Here is a 26,218-nt window from a genome sequence, read left to right as displayed (position 1 = left end):
CATTTCTAAATTACTTGTCTTTGAAATGCTGTCATTCCGTCTTGTGGAGACTGATAGTTTTAAAGGCCTTATGGCGGTGGCTGTCCCACAGTACGTCGTGCCCAGCCGCCACAACTTTTCAAGGCGAGCGATCCCTTCCCTTCACAACCAAGTAGGGGACAAAATCAGGTGTGCACTGCGCAATGCCATCTCCATAACAGCACACTGGGTAAATGCAGTGGCGGCTGGGCCTGAGGCGGATAGCAGTTTGGCACATGTCCTTCCACCACCGAGGATTGCAGGGCGCTTCAGTTTGCCTCCTGTTGCTTCCTCCTCCTACTCTGCTTCCTCATCCTCTACCAGCTCCTTATCCGGTCAGCGTAACACCTTCACCACCAACTTCAGCACAGCCAGGGGAAAACGACAGCAGGCAGTTTTAAAACTTATCTGTTTGGGGGACAAACCCCACACCGCGCAGGAGCTGTGGACGGGCCTTGAACAACAGACCGATGAGTGGTTTGCGCCAGTCAGCCTCAAGCCCGGCCTGGTGGTGTGCGATAATGGGCGAAATCTCGTAGCAGCTCTGGGACTAGCCGGTTTGACGCACATCCCTTGCCTGGCGCATGTGCTGAATTTGGTGGTGCAGAGATTCCTTAAAAATTACCCCGACATGTCAGAGCTGCTGCATAAAGTGCGGGCCGTCTGTGCGCGCTTTCGGCGTTCTCACCCTGCTGCTGCTCGCCTGTCAGCGCTGCAGCGTAACTTCGGCCTTCCCGCTAACCGCCTCATATGCGACGTGCCCACAAGGTGGAACCCCACCTTGCACATGCTGGCCAGACTGTGCGAGCAGCAGCAGGCGATAGTGGAGTTTCAGCTGCAGCACGCATGGGTGAGTCGCTCGGCAGAACAGCACCACTTCACCACCAATGACTAGGCCTCCATGCGAGACCTGTGTTCCTTGTTGCGCTGTTTCGAGTACTCCACCAACATGACCAGTGCCGATAATGCCGTTCTCAACGTTACTATCCCACTTCTATGCCTCCTTGAAAAAACGCTCCTGGCAATGATGGAAGAGGATGTGGCACAGGAGGAGGAGGAGGAAGAGGGATCATTTTGTAGGGTTTCCGGCCAGTCATTCCCAAGTGGCTCCGAGGGTAGGTTCCTGCACCCACAAACCCAAGGTACACAATTGTCCAGCCAGGGCACAGTTCTGGAGGATGAGGAGGTGAAGGATGAAGAGGAGGAGATGCAGGAGGAGGAACCATGTTCACAGCAGGGTGGCACCCAGACCAGCTCATGGCCATCACTGGTGCGTGGATGGGGGGATACAGAGGACACAGGCGATATACCTCCCACAGAGGACAGCTTTCTGTTGCTGGCACACATGAGCGATTACATGCTGCAGTGTCTCCGCAACGACGAACGAGTTGCCCACATTCTAACTTGTGCTGATTACTGGGTGGCCACGCTGCTAGATCCCCGTTACAAGGACATCATACCGTCTTTAAGTCCATCACTGGAGCATGATCGTAGAATGCGCGAGTATAAGCGCAATTCTGGTAGATGCGCTGCTAGTGGCATTCCCACCTAACAGCGGGGGCACAGTGGAAGCACAAGGCAAAGGAAAAGGACGAGGAAGAGGTCGCCAATGCTGCTGGGGCACCACCAGCACCTCAGAAGGCAGGGTTAGCATGGCCGAAATGTGGAAAAGCTTTGTCAGCATGCCACAACAACCAGCACCACCAGCTGATATGGAACGTCTTAGCATGAGGCAGAATTTCACCAACATGGTGGAGCAGTATGTGTGCACACGCCTACACGTACTGAATGACGGCTCTGCCCCCTTCAACTTCTGGGTCTCCAAATTGGGCACATGGCCTGAGCTTGCCCTTTATGCCATGGAGGTGCTGGCCTGCCCTGTAGCCAGTGTATTATCTGAACGTGTGTTTAGCACGGCAGGGGGCGTCATCACAGACAAGCGCAGCCGCCTGTCCACAGCCAAAGTGAACAAGCTCACGTTCATTAAAATGAACCAGGCTTGGATCCCACAAGACTTGTCTGTACCTTGTGCAGAATAGACATTTATACCACCATCAAACATACATTCTTGTACTCAAGTCAAGTGCAATGATTCTTTGATTTCTTTTTTTTATTTGTCCCAATATTTTGGGGGCTACCTACCCCAATAAAAAAAATTAAAAAACATTGTTGGCTAAATCCTCCTCCTCCATTGCTGCCTCCAACTACAACACCACATTTACCGACTCCTCAACCTCCGACTCCATATCCACCTCATTCTCTGAGTTGCAGGTTAATAATTTGCAATTTTTATTTGTTTTATTTTATTTTAAGTTATTTCCCTATCCACATTTGTTTGCAGAGCAGTTGCCATCCTCTTAAGCACATTTTACTGCCTTTTACATCCCTCTAGCCTTTTCAAGGACTATTTTAGAGCCATTTTAATGCAAAAAAGTGCCAATTTTAGTGCCCTAAATTGAAAAAAATCTTATTTGCAATTGTGGGTTGACATTTTACCATTTTTGGCGTATACAAATCCCTGCTGTGCCTGGGTGACATGGGCCTAAATCTCTCAAAATCCTCTGTTCTATTGCTGGGTGACATGAACCCCCTTTGCCGTGAATGAACCCCTGCTGTGCCTGGGTGACAGGGGCCTAAATCTCTTAAAATCCTCTGTTCTATTGCCGGGTGACATGAACCCCCTTTTGCCGTGAATGAACCCCTGCTGTGCCTGACCACAGAGGTTATGTCAGGAGATTCCCACGTGGCCCAGAAAGGGTTCCAAATGGTTTTGAATCAGAAGGTTCTGGTAAGTCTCAAGCGTCTAAATTCCAAAATCAACCTCAAAAGGGTTATTGGACAAATAGAGCTAATATCCATGACGGAATGGATAAGATCCACAGCCAGTTTGGAGTATTGATGCAAAGGATGGAAGATTTATCCAAAGCTCTCACTGCTAATCCCAAAAATTTTAGGGGCAACTACTCATGTAGAAAGCCCTCCCCAATTATAAATGGGGAGAAGCAGGTAAGAGTGTCAACTTCTGCAAATGCTGATGATTTAACTGTATGCCAAAATAAGCAAAATAACATAAATGTCTGTATCCCTGCAAAGAATTTAACCCTTCCAAGGCCAAATGGCAGGGGGGAGGGGCAACATGTTTGTGATTTTATCATGCAGTCTACAGAGACTTCAGCTGTACAGAGAATGATGGGCACTCCTGCTTGTGAAAAAAAGGAAGCGGAGTTACGGGTGAGAAAGCCTGCAGAGCAGGAAAGCAGTTTCACTTATCATCCAAAGTATTTATGTTCCTTACATGAAATAGTACAATATTTTATTAAAGTGGAATTGTTTGAGAATTTCACGCAAATATTGGCTTTGATGGATACAGGTAGCCAAGCGACATTATTATCCCAAAAATATTTTCGACAAATACAGTATTTATCTTCTGAGAAGTATAAGTTAAAAAGTTTTACTGCTAACCAGGTAAGTGTTTCAGGTACCGCCCTAAAGGTCTTAGGTGAAGCTTGGCTGGATTTCATAGTGGGAAATAAAATAGTTTGCCATCCCACATTGATAGTGGATATGCCCTATGATTGCTTAATTATTGGCACTGATTTACTAAAAAGATTAAATCCTATTATTGATTTTATCAATAAGGTTATCTGGTCCCAAGTGAGAACGCCCATTAATTATGAGCATTCCCAATCCTATCATAGTTGGCGTAATTGCCATGTAATAGAGGAAAAGCCAGACTCAATTGAAATCCATTTCAGGAATAGCCAGATTCAAGATGTCTCCTTCCTACAAGCCGCCTGAACCTCCACCTTAGGTGGACAGGAGGATAACACCATATGTGTATCTCCTGAAAGAGTTGGAGATGTTTACTTTGAAGGTGATGTTCTTACAATTCCCTTCCATCCAGAAACTACTGACTCTGCTGGGTTCAGTGGTCATGAACAATTCCTAGTAGGGATTGAAAAGGTGAATGATGCAGTGTTCTTCCCTTTACTGGTTAATGACCCATGGAGGACTAAAATAGCTAAACTGAATTTATGCCAAGAGAACAGTTACATTAGTAGGAACCTACCTAAACAATTGGCCAATCCTAAGGTATCCAAACCCTCAGGATAAGGCTCCATTCACACGTCCGCAATTACGTTCCACATTTTGCGGAACGGAATTGCGGACTCATTAATTTCTAAGGGGCCGCACATCGCAGATCCGGAAATGCACTTCCGGGTGCGCAATTCCGATCCCCAAAGAAATAGAACATGTCCTATTCTTGTCCTCAATTGCAAACAAGAATAGGCATTTTCTATTAAGTGCCGGCGATGTGCGGTCTGCAAAATGCGGAACGCACATTACCAGTGTCCGTGTTTTGCGGTTCTGTGGATCCGCAAAACACACACGGATGTGTGAATGGACATTAACTGAGTCCATGAGTTGGATGATGATGACTCTGACAGTCATAATGTAATTGCAAAATACATGTTATCCATCTCTATTGAGGGTGAATTGGCCACTCATTTATTCTTGGTACTCGATGAGTCACAATATCCCATTTACATAGGCAACGATGCATTACATGTGCTATACATGTGTATATGGTTAATTCCACATTGTGGACTAGATTTAAAGGAAATCCAGATGATTTTATGAATGAATATGAAGCCCTCAAATCATTCCACAAACTGCCATATGCATTAAGTATATTAGTACCACTAATAATTACTAATAATTTCCTGTTACCCATTCAGGTATCAAAAGGCCAGAAGTTAAAGAATTCTAAAGAATTAATATGTCTCTCAAATAGAATACAACGATTAGGGATTTCAGTCAATTCTACACCTATGGTGAAATTACAACCCTTCAAAACCCAAATCCTTGTTAATAATGGTATGCCAAATGAGGTCCATTTGTGTAAGAACACTATAATTGGTCTAGCTTTAGATTCAGATTATTATACATTTAGTTTTCAAAGTGGAATTATTGGCCTGAATCATATCTCACCGAGGAGCAATTGGTTGAACAAACAATATACTCTTACTCTGAAGGATTGTTCACCATCAGTTCAATTTATCCTTTTCATCCTGAAGAAGGTACTTGCAAGGTGGGGGAATCCTCCCTTACCTTTGATCATGCACTTAATGAGCAGGAAGCCAAGGAATATCGCAAGTTTGCCGAAAAGGCTGGTAAGTTAAATCATGGCCTCACTGACAGGCTTGAAGAAGCCTATGAAATAGGTCAACCTAAAGTTTTTCCAGGGTTCCTGGAGATGGTACAGCAACAACAAATATCCTTAGCTGATGGATGCTCTAATGATCTAAAGCGGCAACAATTAAAAGACGTTCTCTTGGAGTTCAAGGATATCTTTGCTAAAGATTCCTATGATTGTGGTCTAACAGATATACACATTGCCAGAATTCAGACTGATCCAACGGCACCTCCTGTTTATATCAAGCAATATCGTCTTCCACTAGCATGTTATGATTCGCTAGCGGAAATAATAAGAAATCTAAAGGAAAGAGGTATTATAAGATAGGTGCACAGTTCTTATAATAATCCTATTCTTGGTATCTAGAGATGATGTGACGCGATGTCACGTTTCCGTCCGGATCTTATTCATGACATGACTGTCAGTTTTAAAAAATGAACTGCTTCTAGCTAGGGAACAGGACGTCCATATATGGTCATTCCTGTAGCCCTTTGGAGACCACAGACTCTAATCACCCCCTGCTGAGATCACCTCACACCTCGGACAGCTTCTAAGGACAAACCCCAGTCCATGTGTCTCCTGCCCACCTTGAAACCATGAAAGTTAAACACATGCTAGTTGGCCCTTCCTTGCTGCCTGGTCAATTTACATATCAGAAGCAGAGACAGCTGAGAGGGGGAAATGCATGAGAGACATGTGAACCATGCTCTGAGAACCCCAAAAAGCATATTTGGGCTATATGGAATTATGACACAAAAATGTAGGTACCCTCAAAATGCACCTCTCACCCAGAGGAACCAGGAGAGTCTAAACTTGGCAACTCTGGGGTCTTCCCAGACTGGGAAATGGGTTACTAGTCACCTGGAGGGGAGAGAGGTGTGGTGTCACCCATGGAATCGTCCATAAATTCATGGGCGACCCAGCACAAGTGCCCGGTTTTTCATATTTATTACGCCGGCAAAGTTATGGGCCATTTTTGTAAAATTAGGGAAAACTTCCCTGGCCAGCAGCAGGGAGGGATGAACAAGCCCTCCCAAACCCTCCTTCAGGAACACCCACCATGCAGCCCTTGGCCAGCGATTGGCTGGGCCAACCCCCCTTACCCTCCCACAAAATGGGGCAAAAAAGTCTGTGCGCAATGGGATAGGAGAGCTTTTTGCCCTGTGGTCACATCGCCTATAGGCTGTCCGTTGGAACGTAAGTTTTGTGCCTGGATTTTGCATAGGCAAAATCCAAGATAGTAATTTCTCTTTTTATCCCTGTTTATTTTACACATGCTTCCCAGCTTGCTATTGTAATCTTTTTCTGTAAATTTTTGTATGCATTGTTTGTTTCACTTCTGCGTTACTTAAAGTAAAAGATATTTTCATATCTTTTAAATTGTCTCTCTCTTATCGCTCTAAGCCCCACTGCAACAAAGTACTCGTATGCCTTGAAGAGACCTACCTGTTTTATAGTAGACTGCTATTAGAGACATAACTGTTTTATGACTCAATTGGTGTTATCTTGTAGCGTGGTAGTGGGGCTGATCTGTGAGTGGTCTGAACCCCTATCCCTACAATTATAGAGTCGTTCACTCACGAACGTGGTGGCAGCAGAAAATAATGGGGGGTCCAGGATTGACTGTTTTGGGTAATTCTGAATCTCCCCCCTGTCACGGTCCATCCTCGGTTGGGCTTTTCTCCCTGCTGGGGTGTTCTGGCGGTCAGAACTCTGATTTAAACAGGGTTGGTCATGACAGATGGCCTTACGGTTCGCCCGGCGGTCGTTTCGCAGCAAACTTTGCTCGTTCGTGGTTCACCGAATAGGCGAACATATGGCAATGTCTGCCGGCGCAATGTCTGCTTTGTGCAGAACTTTGACCCATGACACATCCATCAGGTGGGACAGGACAGCCATTTGAGATGCTTCAGCACATAGACACCCCCCTACCCTATAAATAAGTCCAATCTGGCCGCCATTTTACATTCAGTTTTTTGCCAGTGTAGGGAGAGGTTGCTGTGTGGATCAGGGACAGACTGTTAGAGAGTAGAAAGACACCAAACGCTAGCTAATAAGTCCACAAGAGTCCTTTTAAGGACTGGTATAGGTGTGCTATCGATAGGTGTGACATACTGAGGGGTGTGATATACTTATAATATACTTTCTAACATAGAAATCATATTATAGTGGATTTGTATTGTGCAGCATTTGTGTACGGTTCTGCTGCGATACTGCAGCTAGATAGAGGGACAAACGCTATTTGAACAACTAATTGCAACTGGTGTGATATATCAGTTGCCCCCAAAAAATCTTATTGAAGCAGAGGTGTGATATACTGATAATATAATTTCTATATAGTGCATTTGTATTGTGCTGCATTTGTGTGCGGTTCTGCTGGGATACCGCAGCTATACAGTCGTGGCCAAAAGTTTTGAGAATGACACAAATATTAGTTTTCACAAAGTTTGCTGCTAAACTGCTTTTAGATCTTTGTTTCAGTTGTTTCTGTGATGTAGTGAAATATAATTACACGCACTTCATACGTTTCAAAGGCTTTTATCGACAATTACATGACATTTATGCAGGGGCGTAGCGTGGGGGGGGGCTGGGGGGGGCCGTTGCCTCGGGCGCCACTCTGCAGGGGGCGCCGTCTGCGGGGCTGGCACAAGTTAAATCGCCGAAGCTGTGTTTTTTTTTCTTCACACAGCGTCCGGCTGCAGAGCAGAGTGAGGAGGTGAGAGGGGGCGGGGCATGCACGGCAGTTCCCTATAGGCTCCGCCCACTTTCCAGGCGGGAAAGACAGTGCAGACTGCAGAGCCAGGAGCCGGAGGCAGCAAGAAGAAGCAGAAGATCATGGCTGCAGCTGAATCAGTAGGAGACTGTAGTCCAGCCATGAGCCTAGAGACAGTGATTCAACTTGAATTACTTAGTGGGGGCATTGTGCACTGTCTGTGGGGGCAGTATTACTTTGTTGGGGCCCTGGGGGGCAAGATACGTAATGGGCAGTGCCCATTACGTAATTTGCCCCCCAGTGCCCCCACCAAGTAATACTAACTGCCCCCACAGACAGTGCACAACTCACTGCACACTGCCCATTACGTAATTTGCCCCCCAGTGCCCCCACAGACAGTGCACAACTCACTGCACACTGCCCATTACGTAATTTGCCCCCCAGTGCCCCCACAGACAGTGCACAACTGCACACTGCCCATTATGTAATTTGCCCCCCAGTGCCCCCAATAAGTAATAGTGCCCCACAGACAGTGCACAGTTGTGGCAGTATTACTTAGTGGGCCACTGGGGGGCAAATAACATAATGGAGGGCATTGTGCACTGTCTGTGGGGGCAGTTAGTATTACTTAGTGGGGGCACTGGGGGGAAAATTACGTAATGGGCAGTGTGCAGTGAGTTGTGCACTGTCTGTGGGGGCAGTATTACTTTGTTGGGGCACTGGGGGGCAAATTACTTAATGGGCAGTGCCCATTACGTAATTTTTCCCCAGTGCCCCCACTAAGTAATACTAAGTGACTGAACAAACGCATGCCCTCGCAGGGGCAGCAGTGCAGCACAATCCACCATGATCCGGCCGGCCGGCAAGTACAGGAACAGCCGAACAGGAGGAGTCAGATCGATGACAGCCAGGTAGGGGGCGTGGCGCGGGCGGCGGCTAGGAATCAGGAGAAGCTGTTAGAACTTAGATGGATGGATCACAAGTAGGGGGCGTGGCGCGAGCGGCGGCTAGTCGGGATTCGGACTCGAGAGCGCCGGCGCCCCCAGGCAGAGTGCGCTCTACGCGGTGGCCTACTCTGCTTAAAGGTAGCGCCGGCCCTGGATTCAAGCGACCCTGAGACAGAGTGAGTGACAGTCAGTGTCACTGTCCCAGAGTCCCAAAGTCCCACCCTGAGTGTGTAATTAGTTCAGTAGTTTACTTTGTTGGCATGGGCTGAGGGCAGGCAGGCTTTAGGGGTAATATATGATAATATGAGTTAAGTGCCAGTAAGTGTCATGAGAGCCAGGCCAAGGCTGCCAAGCAGATGGCACCATGGCACTGCAGTCAGAGTGCTGGTGAAGGATGACCAGGGACACTGAGACAGTACTGCCTCTCTGGGATGCCATCTGCCCATCTCTGCTGTCCATATACCAGGCCTACCCTGGTATATGGACAGCAGAGATGGGCAGATGGCATCCTCTGGGCAGTACTGTCTCTCTGGTCTACCTTCACCAGCACCCTGACTGCCACGGTCCTGCTTGGCCTGGCTCTCATAGCACTTCACTGCCTCGTGCTTGGCTATCAGCGCTGAGTGACTCAGTCACACTGCAACATTGACTGAGTCACTCAGTGCTGATAGCCGAGCACCAGGCAGTGAAGTGCTATGAGACCCAGGCCAAGCAGGACCGTGGCAGTCAGGGTGCTGGTGAAGGAAGACCAGAGAGACAGTACTGCCCAGAGGATGCCATCTGCCCATCTCTGCTGTCCATATACCAGGTCTACCAGCATTAGCCCTTGATATACCACCTGCCTGCCTGGTCACCCCACCTAACACTCACGGAGACAAGTGACTAAGACTGTTAGGTGTGGGGTGACCAGGCGGTATATGAAGGGGTAATACTGGTAGGCCTGGTATATGGACAGGAGAGATGGGCAGATGGCATCCTCTGGGGGTTGTATCTTACATGGGACTGTATGCTGGAGGAGCTGAAGGGAGAGTGATGTATTTTACATGGGACTGTTTGCAAGAAGGACTAAAGGCAGGGGGAGTGTTGTATCTTACACAGGACTGTATGCTGGAGGGGCTGAAGGGGGCCATAATTATTACTATAATACTACAGAGGTGGTCATTATAATAATAATACAGAGGGGGCCATTATATATTATAATTATACAGAGAGCATTATACTTATGGGCACTACAGGGGAAGGGGACGTCTGTTATCTGAGGATGATAGTAAAGTGAGGAATCTAAAACATTTTCTGCAAAACTTTGCAGAGACGAGACGTGGCTGAAAGAAGGTGTCATGACGGTCCTGTCTCCGAATGAGGACGTTGAGGAAAGTCTACATCACAGGAGATGTCACTGGATGTAACAGGTATGGTGCTGTATTCTCCTGTATATTTCATAGCAATGTATGTAATGTCCATCCAAATATCTGTTTCACGGTAGGGTAGAGGGGAGGGGGTATATAGAATTTGTCCCACACTGCCTCAGCCTGGCCCCAGACTTGAGGTCACACTGTGTGTGTTCTGAATTCTGGGGCCTCACACCCATCTACTACATTATCTGTACTCAGAGAGTTATCACTGTGTTATCTGTGGTGTTACATAGGACTGCAGGAGACATCTACTACATTATCTGTACTCAGAGAGTTATCACTGTGTTATCTGTGGTGTTACATAGGACTGCAGGTGACATCTACTACATTATCTGAACTCAGAGTTATCACTGTGTTATCTGTGGTGTTACATAGGATTGCAGGTGACATCTATTACATTATTTGTTTAAAAAAAGGGGCGTGGTCACAGGTTGGGGGGGGTGCAATACTTGGCTTGCCCCGGGTGCTGGTTACCCACGCTACGCCACTGCATTTATGCAAAGAGTCAGTATTTGCAGTGTTGGCCCTTCTTTTTCAGGACCTCTGCAATTCGACTGGGCATGCTCTCAATCAACTTCTGGGCCAATTCCTGACTGATAGCAACCCATTATTTCATAATCACTTCTTGGAGTTTGTCAGAATTAGTGGGTTTTTGTTTGTCCACCCACCTCTTGAGGATTGACCACAAGTTCTCAATGGGATTAAGATCTGGGGAGTTTCCAGGCCATGGACCCAAAATGTCAACGTTTTGGTCCCCGAGCCACTTAGTTATCACTTTTGCCTTATGGCACGGTGCTCCATCGTGCTGGAAAATGCATTGTTCTTCACCAAACTGTTGTTGGATTGTTGGAAGAAGTTGCTGTTGGAGGGTGTTTTGGTACCATTCTTTATTCATGGCTGTGTTTTTGGGCAAAATTGTGAGTGAGCCCAATCCGTTGGATGAGAAGCAACCCCACACATGAATGGTCTCAGGATGCTTTACTGTTGGCATGACACAGGACTGATGGTAGCGCTCACCTTTTCTTCTCCGGACAAGCCTTTTTCCAGATGCCCCAAACAATCGGAAAGAGGCTTCATCGGAGAATATGACTTTGCCCCAGTCCTCAGCAGTCCATTCACCATACTTTCTGCAGAAGATCAATCTGTCCCTGATGTTTTTTTTGGAGAGAAGTGGCTTCTTTGCTGCCCTTCTAGACACCAGGCCATCTTCCAAAAGTCTTCGCCTCACTGTGCGTGCAGATGCGCTTACACCTGCCTGCTGCCATTCCTGAGCAAGCTCCGCACTGGTGGCACTCCGATCCCGCAGCTGAATCCTCTTTAGGAGACGATCCTGGCGCTTGCTGGACTTTCTTGGACGCCCTGAAGCCTTCTTAACAAGAATTGAACCTCTTTCCTTGAAGTTCTTGATGATCCTATAAATTGTTGATTTAGGTGTAATCTTAGTAGCCACAATATCCTTGCCTGTGAAGCCATTTTTATGTAACGCAATGATGGCTGCACGCGTTTCTTTGCAGGTCACCATGGTTAACAATGGAAGAACAATGATTTCAAGCATCACTCTCCTTTTAACATGTCAAGTCTGCCATTTTAACCCAATCAGCCTGACATAATGATCTCCAGCCTTGTGCTTGTCAACATTCTCACCTGAGTTAACAAGACGATTACTGAAATGATCTCAGCAGGTCCTTTAATGACAGCAATGAAAAGTTTTTTTTGGGATTAAGTTAATTTTCATGGCAAAGAAGGACTATGCAATTCATCTGATCACTCTTCATAACATTTTGGAGTATATGCAAATTGCTATTATAAAAACTTAAGCAGCAACTTTTCCAATTTCCAATATTTATGTAATTCTCAAAACTTTTGGCCACGACTGTACAGAGGAACAAACTTCATTGGCAACAACTAATTGCAACTGGTGTGATATAACAGTTGCCCCCCCAAAAAACTGATTAAGGCAGGGGTGTGATATACCTATAATATAATTTCTATATAGTGCATTTGTATTGTGCAGAATTTGTGTGCGGTTCTGCTGAGATACCGCAGCTATACAGAGGGACAAACACCATTGAAACAATTAATTACAACTGGTGCGATATAACAGTTGCCCCCCAAAAAATCTGATTGAGGCAGGGGTGTGATAAACCTATAATATAATTGCTATATAGTGCATTTGTATTGTGCAGCATTTGTGTGCGGTTCTGCTGAGATACCGCAGCTATACAGAGGGACAAACACCATTGAAACAATTAATTACAACTGGTGCGATATAACAGTTGCCCCCCAAAAAATCTGATTGAGGCAGGGGTGTGATAAACCTAGAATATAATTGCTATATAGTGCATTTGTATTGTGCAGCATTTGTGTGCGGTTCTGCTGAGATACCGCAGCTATACAGAGGGACAAACGCCATTGGAACAACTAATTGCAACTGGTGTGATATACCAGTTGCCCCCCAAAAAATAGATTAAGGGGTTCTATATACCTGCTTCTACAAATGCTGCTCTTCTCTAGGGACTTTGGCACAGGGTCATTTTGAAAATTACAGGCAGAGGAAGAGGCAGGTTGTCCCGCAGGGGTGGTAAAGGTCGGGCAGGTGCACCAGACCGGAGCCTAAGGGGAAAGTTGGAGAAGGTGTGTGCGATTACATCAAAGGATGCACCAGGGTTGGTTGAGTGGCTCACTCAGCCTTCCGCTTCTGCACCCTTCTCATCCTCTGTATCAGCACCCTCCTCACTCTCTGCCATGTGCACCCCCAAAGACACCACCACCACAACCATAGCCCCTCCACTCGAGTCAGAGGAATCATTTTCCCATCAATTTCCAGACCTTACCGATGTGCAGCCATTCTTGGCATCGGATGAGGAAGAGGAGGTAGCAACAGCTGCCACTCAGCGGTCTGACGACAGTACCCAGATCAGTCCAAGGAGGGTGGTCCCCGCTGTTACTGCCTACTCTGAGATCTCTAATATCAGAGTTGGTGAAGGAGACGATGATGGCGTTTTGACGGACGTCACGTGGGTCCCCACAAGAGAGGAAAAGGGAGAGATGGAGCAGCAGATAGGGAGGAGAAGAAGGAGAAGCAGGCAGAACTCACAGCGCACAGGAGGCAAAAAGCAGACTGCAAATGTATCTGGAGCGAGCCATCTACCATGCACAGTCACATCTTGCGCTTCCTGGACGCCGGCACATGGCTCCGCAGTGTGTTTTTTTTAAACATGTCAGCTGCTGATAATAGTGTTGTCATCTGCAGCCTGTGCTGTCAACGCATAAGTCGCGGTAAGCCCAACACTCACCTAGGGACGACCGCCTTAAGAAAGCACCTGGCCTCCCATCACCCAGTGGGAGCAACACCATCAGAATCCACAAAGCCACACGCCTGGTGCTCCACGTCCTGCCTCTTCTCCTTCTCCTCTCTCCTCCACACCACCTTTAACCGTGCCATCGTCGCATTCATCTGGCAGAAGGCAGGCTTCCGAGGCCCAAATGTTTGAGCGTAAAAAAATTATGACGCCGGATAATCCTTTTGTGCAACAGCTGACCACTGGCTTCTCGGAACTGCTAGCCCGCCAACTACTGCCATATAAATTGGTTGACTCAGAGGCCTTTAGAAAATTTTTGGCCATTGGCACACCGCAATAGAAGGTCCCTAGAAGGAAATATTTTTCCCAGAAGGGCATGCCTGAACTATATGGCCAAGTTCAAAGGCAAGTTAATATATCTCCGGCATACAGTGTCGGTGCCAAGATACATCTGACCACAGACACGTGGTCTAGCAAACACGGGCAGGGAAGGTACATAACTTTTACTGCCCACTGGGTGAACCTTCTGACGGCCATCAAGCATGTAACCCGTGGCACCTGTGTGGATTTGGTGTTACCGCCACGGATTGCATGCAGGCCTACCTCTTCTTCGTCTCCTCCTCCTATTCCATCCTCGATCTACTCGTCGGCTAACTCTTCCTTTTCCACTGCTACCGCCTCTTCCGCTGCACCCCCCAAGCTCCCTAGAACCTATTCGACGTGCCAGGTGAAATATTGCCATGCTGTGCTGCAGCTGTTGTGCCTGGAAGCCAACAGCCTCACCGGTCCTGCACTCCTTATAGCTCTGCGGTCACAGGCCAATCAGTGGCTAACTCCGCTCAAGTGGTGTGTGACAACGGTGCCAATCTGCTGAGCATGCTGAAACAGGGCAAAATGACACACGTGCCGTGCCACATCCTGAACTTAGTCGTGCAGCAATTTGTTGCCAAATACCTCGGCATCAAGGACGTTTTGTGGCAGGCCACGAAAATCTCTGGCCATTTTAGAAGATCTTACACACTACTTGCCCATCAGACTTCTGATTTGTGACTGCCCGACGCGCTGGAACTCCACCTTGTATATGCTTTATAGGCTTCTCCAGCAGAAATGTGCCGTTAACGACTACCTATACGAACTCTGAAGCAGGACAGGTTCTGGGGTGCTGAAACAGGGCAAAATGACACACGTGCCGTGCCACATCCTGAACTTAGTTGTGGCAGGGGCTGAGGTGTACATTGGCGTGGAGTCGGGAGGGATGCCTATCACCCTCCATGATCTATCTGGCTGAACTGTGCCTGGAGCCAGTGCGGGGTAGGTCTGAATAAGTGGGCCACCCAAGAGAGTGGAATGAAAGAAAGAAGGGTCGGGAGGGTGGGGCATGAAGCGACCGTCCTCAGGGGGAGGACACGAGGGAAGATATAGTCAGCAGCCCCGCCCACAAATACAGGCTGTAACCAGCCTTAATACTTGTGGCAGGGGCTAAGGTGTACATTGGCGTGGAGTCGGGAGGGATGCCTATCACCCTCCATGATCTATCTGGCTGAACTGTGCCTGGAACCAGTGCGGGGTAGGCCTGAATAAGTGGGCAAGAAGACTACCCACGCTGTAGGAGGGAAATAGTTAATTGAACCGAACGACACGGAAGATAACAAGGGCCTGAGAGATTCAGGCCGGAGCTGGGTTGTTAAATGACCTGAGCGATTCAGGAAGGCACTGGGTAGTTAGTAACGTGACGGACCAGGATGACAGCGGAAGAGCAAGCTTGGGTGATCCAGGATGAGAGAGGCAACGTGGGCCTGGGCGATCCAGGGTGAGAGAGGCAGCGTGGGCCTGGGCGATCCAGGATGACTGAGGAAGAGCGAGCCTGGGCGATCCAGGATGGCGGAGGCAGAGCGAGCCTGGGCGATCCAGAATGACAGAGACAGAGCGAGCCTGGGCAACCTAGAATAACCGAGATGGAGCGAGCCTGGGCAATCCAGGAAGACAGGAGCAGCGCGAGCCTGGGCGATCCAGGATGACAGGAGCAGAGCGAGCCTGGGCGATCCAGGATGACAGGAGCAGAGCGAGCCTAGGCGATCCAGGATGACAGGAGCAGAGCGAGCCTGGGCGATCCAGGATGACAGGAGCAGCGAGCCTGGGCGATCCAGGAGGACAGGAGCAGGGCGAGCCTGGGCGATCCAGGAGGACAGGAGCAGGGCGAGCCTGGGCGATCCAGGAGGACAGGAGCAGGGCGAGCCTGGGCGATCCAGGAGGACAGGAGCAGGGCGAGCCTGGGCGATCCAGGATGACAGGAGCAGGGCGAGCCTGGGCGAGCCAGGATGACAGGAGCAGGGCGAGCCTGGGCGGTCCAGGATGACAGGAGCAGGGCGAGCCTGGGCGGTCCAGGATGACAGGCGCGGAGCGAGCCTGGGCGATCCAGGATGACAGAACGAGCCAGGATGACAAGGGTAGAGCGAGCCTGGGCGAACCAGGATGATAGAGACAGAGCGAGCCTTGGCCAGCCAGGATAACGAAACAGAGAGAGCCTGGGCGAACCAGGAAGACGGAGGCAGGGCGAGCCTGAGCGATCCAGGGCGATCCAGGATGGCGGAGGCAGAGCGAGCCTAGGCGATCCAGGATGACAAGGATCTCAGATGACGTGAGAGTGAGTCAAGAAGCAGGGAAGACAGACAGAAGGCGTATGCATGATACCTGAAGAATTCGGGAAGCAAATGAGCAGCAACTTGGCTGATCGGGAGGACTGAATATCAGAGGGTACCGCAGCCCTGTCTGTTTTAAGGAAAGATTGCCCAAAAATGCACATTAGGAAACCGGAAAAAGCACAGCAACAAAAACCCCACTACTAAAACAACATTCATGGAGTTAGCTACACTGGAGGGGATAACTTGTGTTACCTCTGTTAGCAGCAGAGGAAGGTGCAGTTTCTGGCCCCAGTCGAGGAGGCATAGAGCGATTGTGCAGCAATTGATTGGCACCCGTGGGTATAGGGGTCCACCGAAGGCTCCAACCTAAACTCAACCTGGGCTAGCGGAAGCACAGGCGACGGGAATCAGAGCAGCAGTCCCTGACCCCGCAGCAGTGTTCGCAAGGCAGCACCCTACTGATTACACCGGTGTCTGGACTCTCCGCTGCGTACTTTTTTTTTTTTTTTTTTACCTGAATGGAGACACAGGCCGGCAAGCCCCGTGCCTGCCGACCATGGCTTCTCGGCTGGAATGTACTGCAAAATAAAATAAAAATAGAAAACAATACATGCAATTATACCTAATTACAGTTGTAGATACCCCCAGGTCCGGTGCACTGAAGAAGTACTTGTACCAATTAGGTGGACCTGAGTGAATCGAGTGGACGGGGAGCAATAAAGGGTGACAGAGGCAGCGTGGACCTGGGCGATCCAGGACGACATAGGCAGAACGAGCCTGGGCGATCCAGGATGACAGAGGCAGAATGAGCCTGGGCGATCCAGGACGACACAGGCAGAACGAGCCTGGGCGATCCAGGATGACAGAGGCAGAACGGGCCTGGGCGATCCAGGACGACAAAGGCAGAACGAGCCTGGGCGATCCAGGATGACCGAGGCAAAAATGAGCCTCGGCGATCCAGGATAACAGAGGCAAAATGAGCCTGGGCGATCCAGGATAACAGAGGCAGAATGAGCCTGGGCGATCCAGGATGACAGAGGCAGAATGAGCCTGGGTGATCCAGGATGACAGAGGCAGCGTGTACCTGGGGAAGCATGGAAAACAGACCAAAATGACGTGAGCGTGATACCTGAAGAAATTCAGGAAGCTGAGCAGCTACAGTCTTGTGAAAAAATTAGGACACCCTTTGAAAGCATGTGGTTTTTTGTAACATTTTTAATAAATGGTTATTTCATCTCCGTTTCAACAATACAGAGAGATTAAAGTAATCCGACTAAACAAAGAAAACTGAAGAAAAGTCTTTTCAAGATCTTCTGTAAATGTCATTCTACAAAAATGCCTATTCTAACTGAGGAAAAAGATAGGACACCCTTGCCCCTAATAGCGAGTGTTACCTCCTTTGGCTGAAATAACTGCAGTGAGACGGTTCTTGTAGCCATCTACCAGTCTTCGACATCGGTCTGAGGAAATTTTACCCCACTCCTCAATGCAGAACTTTTTCAGCTGTGAGATGTTTGAGGGGTTTCTTGCACGTACAGCCCTTTTCAAGTCACCCCACAGCATCTCAATGGGATTCAAATCTGGACTTTGACTTGGCCATTCCAGGACTCTCCATTTCTTCTTTTTCAGCCAATCTTTGGTTGATTTACTAGTATGTTTTGGGTCATTGTCATGTTGCATGGTCCAGTTCCGCTTCAGCTTTAATTTTCTAACTGATGGTCTCACATGTTCTTCAAGCACCTTCTGATACACAGTAGAATTCATCGTGGATTCTATGATGGTGAGCTGACCAGGTCCTGCTGCAGCAAAGCAGCCCCAAACCATGACACTTCCACCTCCATGCTTCACAGTTGGTATGAGGTTCTTTTCTTGGAATGCTGTGTTTGGTTTACGCCAAACATGTCCTCTGCTGTTGTGTCCAAATAATTCAATTTTGGACTCATCTGTCCAAAGAACATTATTCCAGAAGTCCTGGTCTTTGTCAACTTTATCGCTGGCAAATGTCAGTCTGGCCTCGATGTTTCTCTTGGAAAGCAAAGGTTTCCTCCTTGCACACCTCCCATGCAAGTTAAACTTGTACAGTCTCTTTCTGATTGTAGAGGCATGTACTTCTACATCAACAGTAGCCAGAGCCTGCTGTAGTTCTCGAGATGACACTTTAGGGTTTTTGGATACCTCTTTTAGCATCTTGCGGTCTGCTCTTGGGGTGAACTTGCTGGGGCGACCAGTCCTGGGCATGTTGGCAGTTGTTTTGAAAGCCCTCCACTTGTAGACTATCTTCCGGACAGTGGAATGGCTGATTTCAAAATCTTTTGAGATCTTTTTAAATCCCTTCCCAGACTCATAGGCTGCTACAATCTTTTTTCTGAAGTCCTCTGACAGCTCTTTTGCTCTCACCATGGTGCTCACTCTCACTTCAACAGTCAGGAGCACACCAAACTAAATGTCTGAGGTTTAAATAGGGCAAGCCTCATTCAACATGCAGAGTAACGATCTACTAATTATGTGCACCTGGTGTGATATACCTGTGTGAGATCTGAGCCAATTTAAGAGGGAATACATGTGAGGGTGTCCTATCTTTTTCCTCAGTTAGAATAGGCATTTTTGTAGAATGACATTTACAGAAGATCTTGAAAAGACTTTTCTTCAGTTTTCTTTGTTTAGTTGGATTACTTTAATCTCTCTGTATTGTTGAAACGGAGATGAAATAACCATTTATTAAAAATGTTACAAAAAACCACATGCTTTCAAAGGGTGTCCTAATTTTTTCACATGACTGTACTTGGCTGAACGGGAAGACTGGATATCAGACGGTACTGCAGCCCTGTTCAAATCGGAAAATGTATCAGCACCTAGATATAGACAACAAGCTAATAAATTAAGTTCTGAGCCCGAAATGGAACATTAAACAACCGGAAAACGGCATCTCCCCCAACCTGGAAAGAGAAGGACCTGTTTAAGGGACATCCCATCCCTCACATATGCGTCAGCCAAGCGGAGATGCTGCTCGCCAGGCAACCGGAGAACTCCCTGAAGTGTACGGTAGCACCTCCACCTAAGCCCAGGCCCAGCATGGGATGGGTCAGAGACCCACCGGAGCAATGCTGAGGACCCAATCCAAGAAAACTCTAGTAAAGCCCCTTTAAAGACAAATAATATATGTAACGCACACTGCTCTATGGGTGAATACCCCTGCAAACAATGGGAACCTGCAAAGCCCTCTTGAAAAGCTTTGTAATGACTATGACACAGGGTGGACCCTTCACCTAGTAATTACACTCTGGTTGCACCTGCACACATGAAGGCAGAAACCTGCACAGGACTTCTGATGACTGTCCACTGACATCTGACATGTCAGATACTAAATAAGAATAATGAGAATGTAAGAACACCCACAATGATAACGAAACTGTTTGGAAGATAACCTCATTAGAGGGCAGCTGACACATTTAAGATCATTTAAGCCACTGCTTGGCTGAATGCATATTATAGACAGGGTTCTGCAGTAAGCATGCTCTATACACTCAGCAGTGCGGAACACATGCTACACACGTAGCTCCGAAGCACACACCATGTGCAGGCACACCAACACATTATATATACACGCACTCAGCACTGCTGCATGCACAGCCGACACACTACACAGCTCCGATGGAAAAACACTCTTACCTATAATAAAACTCGCATTTATGTACACTGACTGACGCCCCTGAAGAAACGCGAGAGAGAAACCCGGTCGGGCGTTGCAGTGCATGCGGTTTAAGACTTGATGTGCGGGAGCGGTCAGCCCTACCTGAAGAGGACGCCGGCCCTGCCGACATGGCCTAAACAGAAAAAGAGGATTGCACGCTGCGAGGAGGCTTCCCAGGAGCTGAAGGAGAGAGGGAGCCCCGGCCGAGCCCAGCCTTTTTTTTTTTTTTTCAACATTTGAGGAACCTGCTGACAAGAGGAGGCTCCCCCAGAGCTGGAGAGAAGAGAAGGACCGGCCGAGCCCGGCCGGGCGATGGACGAACGCTGCCCCCATCCGAGGCAGCCCAGGGAGCCGAGACTTACCCGGAAGTGACGCGACCGCGAACCGGAAGTGACGGGGCGGAACGGAGAAGTCAGCATGAAGCGACCGTCCTCAGGGGGAGGACACGAGGGAAGATATAGTCAGCAGCCCCGCCCACAAATACAGGCTGTAACCAGCCTTAATACTTGTGCAGCAATTCGTTGCCAAATATCTCGGCGTCCAGGACGTTTTGTGGCAGGCCACGAAAATCTCTGGCCATTTTAGAAGATCTACCACGGCCATGGCTTGCCTTGCTGATGTTCAGCGGCGACACTACTTGCCCATCAGACTTCTGATTTGTGACTGCCCGACGCGCTGGAATTCCACCTTGTATATGCTTTATAGGCTTCTCCAGCAGAAATGTGCCGTTAACGACTACCTATACGAACTCTGAAGCAGGACAGGTTCTGGGAGCCTGTTTTTTTTTCACCGTGCCAGTAGCTGCTCATGTGCAATGCATGCAGACTTCTGTGGCCATTTGATGAGATAACCAAACTGGTCAGTCGCAGCCAGGGCGCAATCAGTGACATCGTACCTTACGCCTTCTTTCTGGAGAATGCATTGCGTTGTGTCATTGATCAAGCCGTCAAGGAGCAGGAGCATGAAGATGAGGAAGTTGCAATGCTGAATGAATTTCCAGGGGGGGCTACTCCATCTGAGACAAGTCAGCAGTAGTTTGAAAAGGAGTCAGAGGAGGATGGTGCCTGGGGGGAGGAGGAGGAGCAAGAAGACCAGGCTTTAAACTTTTTGGGGTTCCCTGGTGTCTTCCGTGGATGGGGGGAGGAGACCAAGGACGACATTCTCCTGGGCGATGAGGAGGAGCGAGGCCGCTCCACCGCTTCCAATTTAGTGCAATTGGGGGCTTTCATACTCCAGTGTTTGGTGAATGCATCAATTTTGGGGCCTGTAATCTAACTGTCCAACAGTAAAATTGTTATACGGTGACCGCCTAATGTACCTCCAGCCACATTATCAATTGTTCTTTTCTGTACGATGAATTAATAATTTTGGGGGCCTGTAGTCCACTGGCCTGCAGTAAAATTTATATCCATTGACCGTCTAACACACCTCCAGCCACATAATCACTTCATCTTTTATGTACGGTGAATGCCTAATTGTTGGGGCCTCGGAGGAATTCAACACCTGTTTCACCTATTATTATTTGGGGTTTATTCAAGAGGTGGGATTTCATTAGCCATGTTTTTAATCCAATTTTATATTTTTAGTTCTTTTAAACATGTACAGTTGTGTTCAAAATAATAGCAGTCAGACATCACTAACCTGATCAATCATTGTTTTTGGTAGAAATGATATTTCTAGATGGCAAATAATTTACTAGCAGGTGTAGTAGAGTAATAGAAACCCAACAGACCCAACAGTTATGACATGCATGCTGCTGATTCTCTTTAATTCAATCACTTATTGAAAGGGGCATGTTCAAAATAATAGCAGTGTGGAGTTCAATGAGTGAGGTCATTCATTCTTTGAAAAACAGGTGGCAATTATTGCCTTTATTTAAAGAGGACCTTTCACCTATTCTTACCCTATGAACTAAGTATACAGCCATGTGGAGCGGCGCCCGGGGATCTCACTGCACTTACTATTATCCCCAGGCGCCGCTCCGTTCTGCCGCTATGCCCTCCGGTATCTCCGTTCCCTAAGTTATAGTAGGCGGAGATACCAGTCCCTAAGTTATGGTAGGCGGAGTCTGCCCTAGCGCTGGCCAATCGCAGCGCAGAGCTCTCAGCCTGTGAAGTTATTTTCTCCCAGGCTGTGAGCTCTGCAATGCGATTGGCCAGCGCTAGGGCAGACTCCGCCTACCATAACTTAGGGAACGGAGATACCGGAGGGCATAGCAGGAGAACGGAGCGGCGCCCGGGGATAATAGTAAGTGCAGTGAGATCCCCGGGCGCCGCTCCACATGGCTGTATACTTAGTTCATAGAGTAAGAATAGGTGAAAGGTCCTCTTTAAGGAAGGAAGGCAGCAAATGTTGTACATGCTGGTTACAGTGCATTTCTCTCTGAAATTCTGAGGAACAGGGGTCGTTCCAGACATTGTTCAAAAGGACAGCGTACCTTGATTAAAAAAATAATTGAGAGGGAAAACATATAAAGAAGTGCAGAAAATGATAGGCTGCTCAGCTAAAATTATCACAAATGCTTTAACCGCCTCCGGACCGCCAAACGCAGGGACGCATCCTGGAGGCGGTCGATTCATTCCTCCTGGACGCATATACGCGTCCTCTCGCGAGACGCGAGATTTCCAGTGAACGCGCGCGCACAGGCACGCGCGTTCACAGGATCGGAAGGTAAGCGAGTGGATCTCCAGCCTGCCAGCGGCGATCGTTCGCTGGCAGGCTGGAGATGCGATTTTTTTTTAACCTCTAACAGGTATATTAGACGCTGTTTTGATAACAGCGTCTAATATACCTGCTACCTGGTCCTCTGGTGGTCCCTTTTGCTTGGATCGACCACCAGAGGACACAGGCAGCTCAGTAATAAGTAGCACCAAAGACCACTACACTACACCCCCCCTGTCACTTATTAACCCCTTATTAACCCCTGATCACCCCATATAGACTCCCTGATCACCCCCCTGTCATTGATCACCCCCTGTCATTGATCAACCCCTTGTAAGGCTCCATTCAGACGTCCGTATGTTTTTTACGGATCCACGGATACATGGATCTGATCCGCAAAACACATACGGACGTCTGAATGGAGCCTTACAGGGGTTTGATCAATGACGGGGGTGATCACCCCATATAGACTCCCTGATCACCCCCCTGTCATTGATCACCCCCCTGTAAGGCTCCATTCAGACGTCCGTATGTTTTTTACGGATCCACGGACACATGGATCGGATCCGCAAAACACATATGGACGTCTGAATGGAGCCTTACAGGGGGGTGATCAATGACGGGGGTGATCACCCTATATAGACTCCCTGTTCACCCCCCTGTCATTGATCACCCCCCTGTCATTGATCACCCCCCTGTAAGGCTCCATTCAGACGTCTGTATGTTTTTTACGGATCCACAAATTCATGGATCGGATCCGCAAAACACATACGGACATCTGAATGGAGCCTTACAGGGGAGTGATCAATGACAGGGGGGTGATTACCCCATATAGACTCCCTGATCACCCCCCTGTCATTGATCACCCCCCTGTCATTGATCACCCCCCTGTAAGGCTCCATTCAGACGTCTGTATGTTTTTTACAGAATCACGAATACATGGATCGGATCCGCAAAACACATACGGACGTCTGAATGGAGCCTTACAGGGGGGTGATCAATGACAGGGGGGTGATCGCCCCATATAGACTCCCTGATCATCCCCCTGTCATTGATCACCCCCCTGTCATTGATCACCCCCCTGTAAGGCTCCATTCAGACGTCCGTATGTTTTTTACGGATCCACGGATACATGGATCGGATCCGCGAAACACATACGGACATCTGAATGGAGCCTTCCAGGGGGGTTATCAATTACAGGGGGGTGATCACCCCATATAGACTCCCTGATCACCACCCTGTCATTGATCACCCCCCTGTCATTGATCACCCCCCTGTAAGGCTCCATTCAGACGTCCGTATGTTTTTTACGGATCCATGGATACATGGATCGGATCCGCAAAACACATACAGACGTCTGAATGGAGCCTTACAGGGGGGTGATCAATGACAGGGGGGTTATCACCCCATATAGACTCCCTGATCACCCCCCTGTCATTGATCACCCCCCCTGTCATTGATCATCCCCCTGTAAGGCTCCATTCAGACATCCGTATGTTTTTTACAGATCCACGGATACATGGATCGGATCCGCAAAACACATACGGACGTCTGAATGGAGCCTTACAGGGGGGTGATCAATGACAGGGGGGTGATCGCCCCATATAGAATCCCTGATCATCCCCCTGTCATTGATCACCCCCCTGTCATTGATCACCCCCCTGTAAGGCTCCATTCAGACGTCCGTATGATTTTTACGGATCCACGGATACATGGATCGGATCCGCGAAACACATACGGACATCTGAATGGAGCCTTACAGGGGGGTTATTAATGACAGGGGGGTGATCACCCCATATAGACTCCCTGATCACCCCCCTGTCATTGATCACCCCCCTGTCATTGATCACCCCCCTGTAAGGCTCCATTCAGAAGTCCGTATGTTTTTTACGGATCCACGGATACATAGATCGGATCCGCAAAACACATACGGACGTCTGAATGGAGCCTTACAGGGGGGTGATCAATGACAGGGGGGTGATCACCCCATATAGACTCCCTGATCACCCCCCTGTCATTGATCACCCCCCCGTCATTGATCATCCCCCTGTAAGGCTCCATTCAGACATCCGTATGTTTTTTACAGATCCACGGATACATGGATCGGATCCGCAAAACACATATGGACATCTAAATGGAGCCTTACAGGGGGGGTGATCAATGACAGGGGGGTGATCACCCCATATAGACTCCCTGATCACCCCCCTGTCATTGATCACCCCCCTGTAAGGCTCCATTCAGACGTCCGTATGTGTTTTGCGGATCCGTGGATCCGCAAAATAAAAACTTCCATGAACTCACTATGCCCATCACGAAATACCTTGGGGTGTCTTCTTTCCAAAATGGGGTCACTTGTGGGGTAGTTATACTGCCCTGGCATTCTAGGGGCCCTAATGTGTGGTAAGTAGTTTGAAATCAAAATGTGTAAAAAATGATCTGTCAAATCCTAAAGGTGCTCTTTGGAATGTGGGCCCCTTTGCCCACTTAGGCTGCAAAAAAGTGTCACACATCTGGTATCGCCGTACTCAGGAGAAGTTGGGCAATGTGTTTTGGGGTGTCATTTTACATATACTCATGCTGGGTGAGATAAATATCTCGGCAAAAGACAACTTTTCCCATTTTTTTATACAAAGTTGGCATTTGACCGAGATATTTCTCTCACCCAGCATGGGTATATGTAAAATGACACCCCAAAACACATTGCCCAAATATCTCGGCAAAAGACAACTTTTTCCATTTTTTTTTATACAAAGTTGGCATTTGACCGAGATATTTCTATCACCCAGCATGGGTATATGTAAAATGACACCCCAAAACACATTGCCCAACTTCTCCTAAATACGGCGATACCAGATGTGTGACACTTTTTTGCAGCCTAGGTGGGCAAAGGGGCCCACATTCCAAAGAGCACCTTTAGGATTTCACAGGTCATTTTTTACACATTTTGATTTCAAACTACTTACCACACATTAGGGCCCCTAGAATGCCAGGGCAGTATAACTACCCCACAAGTGACCCCATTTTGGAAAGAAGACACCCCAAGGTATTTCGTGATGGGCATAGTGAGTTCATGGAAGTTTTTATTTTGCGGATCCACGGATCCGCAAAACACATACGGACGTCTGAATGGAGCCTTACAGGGGGGTGATCAATGACAGGGGGGTGATCAGGGAGTCTATATGGGGTGATCACCCCCCTGTCATTGATCACCCCCCCTGTAATTCTCCATTTAGATGTCCATATGTGTTTTGCGGATCCGATCCATGTATCCGTGGATCTGTAAAAAACATACGGATGTCTGAATGGAGCCTTACAGGGGGATGATCAATGACAGGGGGGGTGATCAATGACAGGGGGGTGATCAGGGAGTCTATATGGGGTGATCACCCCCCTGTCATTGATCACCCCCCTGTAAGGCTCCATTCAGACGTCCGTATGTGTTGGCATTTGTACAAAGTTGGCATTTGACCGAGATATTTCTATCACCCAGCATGGGTATATGTAAAATGACACCCCAAAACACATTGCCCAACTTCTCCTAAATACGGCGATACCAGATGTGTGACACTTTTTTGCAGCCTAGGTGGGCAAAGGGGCCCACATTCCAAAGAGCACCTTTAGGATTTCACAGGTCA

This window comes from Bufo bufo, chromosome 2 (genome assembly GCF_905171765.1).
Source record: "Bufo bufo chromosome 2, aBufBuf1.1, whole genome shotgun sequence".
NCBI lineage: Eukaryota > Metazoa > Chordata > Amphibia > Anura > Bufonidae > Bufo > Bufo bufo.
Note: the sequence above shows the minus strand (reverse complement) of the source record.